The sequence below is a fragment of the Stylophora pistillata genome, chromosome 14 (genome assembly GCF_964205215.1).
Source record: "Stylophora pistillata chromosome 14, jaStyPist1.2, whole genome shotgun sequence".
In the NCBI taxonomy this organism is placed as follows: domain Eukaryota; kingdom Metazoa; phylum Cnidaria; class Anthozoa; order Scleractinia; family Pocilloporidae; genus Stylophora; species Stylophora pistillata.
Window position 1 is genome coordinate 3,639,253 of NC_142532.1, and position 7,022 is coordinate 3,646,274.

At 38.1% G+C, this 7,022-nt stretch overlaps 1 protein-coding gene across 1 annotated transcript in view; it reads right to left on the reverse strand.

The window, feature by feature from the left end:
• Positions 1-7,022, reverse strand: part of LOC111330215 (N-terminal Xaa-Pro-Lys N-methyltransferase 1-B) — a 191,480-nt gene that overhangs the window by 138,571 nt on the left and 45,887 nt on the right. The window lies entirely within an intron of this gene.

Sequence of the window (7,022 nt, forward strand, 5' to 3'; positions counted from 1 at the left end):
ACATAGCAAATATAATTAGACACCTTGGGTTCTTCTGATGCTCGAATGGATGTCAACGTTGTACCAAACAATCGAAAATGTTCACGTACACCTCAATCTACAAAATTGTCCTCAGGAAAAGGCCAAGACGGCAACACATCTTGATAACGAATTCCGAAGAAGCAATGAATGGAATAAAGTCCTCACAGCTAGGCGAATCTATTCAGAAAATAGGACGAAATTTGCAAGACAGCCAGGCAGTCGAATAAACAACTTGTAACAAATTATTGCATCGCCATCCACGTTCGATGAGTATGGGCTTGCATGGGTAAACTCCATGTTTCAAGAGGACGTTCTGCTTGTACGCAATTATGGAAAATACCTTCTCGATTTCAGCGATATCTTGAAGTAAAACAAATTACATCGAAGTGAAGCGAACCACAACATATCAAAAAATTTTTTTTCTATCAATTACAGTCAAAATGCGATAGTCGAAGAAAGCATTTATCTCTCTACAACAGACAAACCTACTTTGTCACAGCATTGCGCTGATACGGTGTACTGAAATGAAAAATAACTGCAAAATTTTTTGTTTAATTTGAGAGGAAAAAGACAGAGCAGAAAAGTAAATGAGGATTCAAATAGTCACTCGCTTTTTAAGACGATATAATAAAGGTAATAACGAACATGAAATGAATAATTAATTCCGATTTAAATACCGTTCTAAAAAAAAATCGCCGTATGTATACTTTGCTAATTCCAGTCGCGTGGAAGAATGAATAATTTGAATACGCATAAATTATCTTCCTGCACTGTCTATGCGTCAATTATCATTGAAATGTACTTTATGTAGACGACAACAGTTATGCCTGAAAATCATTACGAATCCTAATCCTAATACTATATGTCACCCATTAGTAAATTATAAATGCATGCATAACAAAATACGTTATGCATGTATTATCTGACTGTCATTTTGTATCAGAAGTATTTTCAGGAAAATCTTTTTCATTATTTTCGACACCCGAATTTGAAGAATCATTTCGTCGCCTTTTAAGTTCAACGGACAGCCTACGTCGCCAATTCAAAATGGCAGACTGAAGTTATGAAGGTAGATCCTGGACAATGTGTTGGATTCGTCGTTTCGTTACGCTGTTTCGTCGTTTCGTTATGTCGAGTCGTTGTTTTCCGAGTTCGACTCGTCAAACTTTCAGTTCGTTTCGTCTTATTGTCAGTTCGATTCGTCGGCTGGCCTCTTCGACTCGTCGTTTTACGAGTCCGACTCGTCATCGACCACATCGGTTCGTCGTTTTGTCGTTCCGTCATTTCGTCATGGCGTTTCGTCGTTTCGTCGTTTCGACTTGTCCACTCAACAGGAGCTATAATTCAATTTACATTACATGAAGAGTTACATGAACATTAATGTGGTATCTATAATTTTCCCTCTGCCGAAAGAAATGGATCTTTAGAATAGCTACTTAATCTGCAGAAGCCTCCAAGTTATTTAGAACAACGTATTTTCAGCTAAAGTTAATGAATCACTTGGGCGAGCACCCCGGAGTAATTATCGCGGGAGTCTATCTTTTTGTCAAGGATAGGAGGGTCAAGGGTTTCTTGTTGAGGGTCGAGGGTAACTTTTTTCCCCTTTTCTAAATTCATTAGGAAAAATTAAACCCAATTTGTCAAAAATAATTGAAAGTAATTGAAGAAAAAAACTAATTTTTAAAGATACAGAGTGCAAGTGGACCCCTTTACTTTTACCCCAGAGTGCAAGGGAACCCTTTACTGTTCCTTAGTAAGGTCTAACCATGAATACTGCTCTGAGATATGGTCCCCATATTCGCGTAAGAACACTGATAAGCTTGAAGGAGTGCAGAGACGTGCCACGAAATTTATTTTGAAAACTAAGGGTAGCTATGCAGCTCGTCCTAAGAAGTTAAATCTATTATCTTTGGAAGACAGAAGAGTTTTTTAACTTTCTTTTTTAAGGCACTGAAAGGGTTTGTTGACATTGATGTTTCACCTTTTGTAGACCTTTTGTATTCCAGTTCCTTGAGACATTATGATCATCTGACGTTAAAAAAAATAAGCAAGGGCTAATTCCTTAAATATTCCTATTTCCATCAAATAGTAGTTTCTTACCATATGTTTCCTGTTGACATTCGCACTGCATATTGTACTGGGAATTTTAAATTTAATGTGAAAAAACTTCTTGTGGGTAAATCATGATTTTATTTGTCCTTATTATAACATAGTATCTCATTCGTACCACATGTATTGGGTGATCTGCTGTTACACGGGGTCTGGGACTCTTGCGCTTGCAGCTTCTCCCTATGGCTTTTTTTAATTTTTTTTTGGTTAATTAACTGTATCATACCCGCATTTGTGTATTTATGCCATTAAATTGCAATAAATAAAGTAAATAAATAAATAAATAAATAAATAAATAAGCCCTTTTCTGAGGTGGAAATCACCCCAAAAAGTAGCAAGTGGGGAAGGGGTGAAATAGTGAATAGGATGTGGCCAGTTTGTTTTCAAAAACCTGATTACTTTTCAAAGAATTTAATTAAGAACCCTCAGAAAGCTCATATCCGATGATAAATCTGGTTAAATTTCGTGTGTTACTGTAACATCATGGAGTGAAGGAACGTGATATATACACAACTGAAAGCATGAACGGATTCTTAAATGACTTGGCTGACTCAACTTGAACACAGTCAAGTAATGAAAGTGTTGACATAATTTGACGTGTAGTCACTGAAAGGCATGAAAGATTTTCAAAACTTCAAAAGCAAAAAAGAGACACCTTGATTTTACTTCTATGAATTAATCAAGTTTGAAAACATAACAGATTGCCATTTGGCTTAAAATTCCCCGAATGCCAACCAAAGAGACCATATGAGAGATTTCCATTTGTCATAATTGATCTGTTGTTGTTGTTGTTGTTGTTGTTGTAGTAGTAGTAGTAGTGGTAGTGGTAGTAGTAGTGATAGTGGTAGTGGTAGTGGTAGTGGTAGTGGTAGTGGTAGTAGTAGTAGTAAAACTTTATTTCAACTTGGATTGAAGTACAAGCACTTCTCTGAGAAATAAATAGAGTGAAAAATATATGTACAATTAATGAAGAAAGAGAAAAAGAGAACAGATGCATATATGCTTGTAAAGTCTAGGCAGTTGTTTGTGAAAAAACAAGTTCCATAATTTGGCCGCAAGAAATTTGAAGGAGTTTTCCCATAAGATGTAGTATTTATACACATGGTAACTGCAACCTGTTTATACCTCTAGGCCCATTAACGTTGTTTTCGGTGTAAATAATGCTGCTACGTACGCAGCTGCGGCTGCTCGAAATGACTTTTGAACTAAAATCAATATATGAAAAAGTCTTTTCTTTCTCAAGCTGACAAGGTTTAGACTTTCCAAAAGCACCTCGTATGTACCGACTTTTTCACCAAGGATCATTAGTAAAACATGTTTATTAAGGAGTTCTAGTTTTTTTTCCCAGTTCCAAGCACAGTGCTTTAGTAGTGGAAGTGTGGCATTAAAACGTAACATGTATTGCTAAAATTAGAATTGAGTACTAATGTCGAGTCTCTCCTGCGGTGAAAAAAGAAGATGATGAAAAGTAACCTGCCCATTCTATTCGCTGTACGATGAAGTGCTAACGCTCAAAACGTAGGAATCATGCATTACCATCAGCTCGTTCAAACGGCAAAAACTACCAAAAACTAAAATCTCGATTTTAAATATGTCTACAATTGTTCTCAAGTTACTGTTCCAGGAGTTCTCTGGGAATAGGGACCTTTAGCACTGACGACGAGAACGTGGACGACGACGTATATGACCGATTTAGGCCTGGGACGGAACCGTCGTCCACGGCGGGAAACATAAATACTTTCGCACATCGGTTACGCGGACGAGTCCTTAACTGCTTATTTGAAAATGCAAAAATTATCCACTAAAACAATTTGACTTTTTTTCAGTGTTGTAATCAACGTCAAGTGATTCAGAGCTAAGCTAAGTTTACATACACAGTCGATCCGAGCGGTTCGGATATTTTTCAAAGCCCAGAAATCTTCTTAAAAATAAATTACAAAACTATAACGAAATGTCGCGATTTATATTTAGAAAAGCATTTATAAGGCTACGTACATACCCTGCAGCACTTTTATCATCATCCGCCATTAATTTCCCCGCTGTAAACTGTAAAGCTCAATCTGCAACTCGAAAGAAATAAAGTTTTTTTCCATCACGGTTCGACCAAATTGCTTTCGGCACTGTTTTTATTCCCTAACCGACCCTTTAGATTGAAGAAATCCCTTAGATAGGTAAGAAGAAATTAGAAAACAAATAAAACATACTCACGTTCTCGTCAAAACGGCGAATGGCAGCAAATGGCGTCCTGAACGACATGTGGACGACGACTCGTGCTCGATTGGGCATGCGTGGTAGTATCGAAGTTCGTTTTCCCAACCTCCGGTCGGTCACGTTCACGTTCTCGTCTTCACTGCTAAAGGTCCCTGATCTATGCTGGGACGACCCCTGCATCCTGTAAACTTAAACAACCGCCCTTACAATGAGTTGTCACTGCCACCAAGAACAACAAACGAGCTCTATGTAACAAACACTCCAGCTGAGGAGGAATGTTAAGTAACGAACATGCACGAGCTAGAATATAGAAGACTCTGTCAAGGTGTGTTACTAGGTATCCAATTCCATTGTCACTTTCCTGAAAACGATCACTCACTCGACTCAAGACGAATTCTATGCTGTGGTGTAAGTCGCTCTTCAAAGGATCCATTTCCTTCGGCAGAGGGCAAATTATAGATACCAGAATAATGATTCATCTAAGAGTGTATGGAATCAAGTAACTTTTCATGTAATTTAGGTTGAATTATAGCTCCTCTTGAGTGGACGGGTCGAAACGACGAAACGACATACCGAAACGACGAAACGAAATAACCAAACGACGAAACGACATAACCAAACGACGAAACGACATAACCAAACGACGAAACGACATAACGAAACGACGAAACGACAAAACGACGAACAGATGTGGTCGATGACGAGTCGAGCTCGTAAAACGACGAGCTGACGATACGACGAAACGAACTGAAAGTTTGACGAGTCGAACTCGGAAAACAACGACTCGACATAACGAAACGACGAAACGCCAAAACGAAACGACGAATCGAACATTTTGTCCAGGATCTACCTTCATATGAAGTGCCGTGACTGTAAGTAGAGTTGGCTCTGGCATCGAGGTTGTGTTCCTTCCCAGTGCTACTCCATGTTTTGGGCTGGTTGGAACGCGAATAGACTGTGAAGGACTTAACGATAACCAGCCTTATCGTCACGAATATTGTCGGATCCTAGCTTTCACAGGATAGGATCAACTCATAAAAATTGACGTCAAGTTTGTTACTATGGCGGTATCTCCGTCACCATGAGCAACTGGAAGGAAATCTACTCGCTTTTTGAATATGTCGTTTGGAACTGAACAGAAACGGAAAAGGTTATTTTAAAAGCGAACTTTCACCCTATTTTCTCACAAAATAGGCTCAACGCTTTTATGATACGTCGATATGCCATGACATCACGTCTTTCACCTTGGCAACAATTACGTCAAATCCACAGCTTTTCGCTTCATAGCTCCTTAAAAGCAATCCATGGAAATTTCTCGCGTTAAACAACGTTTTGAAAAAGGGTAAGCGAAAAACAATTTCGATGGTGTCCTCTTGATGATAAAAGTAAAGAAAAGAGTCTAAAAGCGATGGGCACTGCAGTCAGCCGTGGTAATCGTGTTCCAACCTCAACCGAAACAGAGGAAACGTTAATATCAAGAGAAGAGTGGGAAAGGCAAGGACGTGAGGTACTGTCAAGACTGCGCCTCATACCACCTGTACAGCGGAGGAGGGCAGAGTCAGTGGGCTCATCCCGCTCAATATGGCATTATCTGGCGTCCGAACGAGGCCAGGCCACCGCCTGCTGAAGGTATCACTGGAACTACCGAAGAAAAGGCATTTGAACAGAACAAGAAGAATAACGATTGAAGAAAAGTCTTAGGACACTGTTCTTCGATCTGATGCTTGAGTTTTTGAGTGTGTGATCGATCGTTTGTAAATAGATTTCAACTGATTTTTGTTCTCTGGTAACACTATAGTTATCCTTTCTGTTTCGAATTCTCGGACTGAAGTGATGTATTCGAGATTTGTCAGGTTCTTTAACATTAATCCTGATTTTGATTATAAAAGACTGGTGTTATTTGTTTTTTTGATTTTCAGAGACTTTTTTTCGCGAGGCTTGGAAATAAGAGAAAAACATAAAATATCACTTTGATAAGAAAGATGATTTCATTTCGATACCTCCATACTTCTAACACCAGTGTTTACAGTGCCAAAGCAAGTCCTACAAAACGAATGCTGAATCAGTGAAAAGCAATTTTCCTTGACCTCAGATACATTTTGTAATTTTTTGGTAAGTAAGATCAATAAATATTGAGATATTCCTCGGAATAGATTTAGTAATTTGTAAGTAAAGTGATAAAATAAATGGATGGTCATGCAATTCCCAGAAATCTATTTTAAAAAGATCAGCCTTTAAAAGAAAAAAATTGGGGTATGATGTACATCATGGGTGCATTTTTCAAACTTAACTTTTAATCCGACATTCGCTTTTATTTTTCTGTCCATTAGGATTGAATTTTCGTTCTGATCAGTTCTACGTTTATTATCGCAGATAACTGATCGGAAGCTGTAGATATGATGAAGTTCATAACTCTAACTTAGCAATCGTACGCGCAAAAGAGTAAAACAAGTATCAATAAACCGTAAAGTCGACTTGATAAATGAGATTTTAAAGGTCTTGTTTAATATAAGCGTAAATAAACAAAGGAACACTTAAAAAAAGTAAAAAATAATTGTACAATCGAGGCGGAGCAATTTCAACAGGCGTATATATGATTACCCTTAACGTTCTGCCGCAAAGAAATAAGTAATGACCCATTACCGGGCCTTTCAAAAGTCGAATTCTACATGTATTTACCT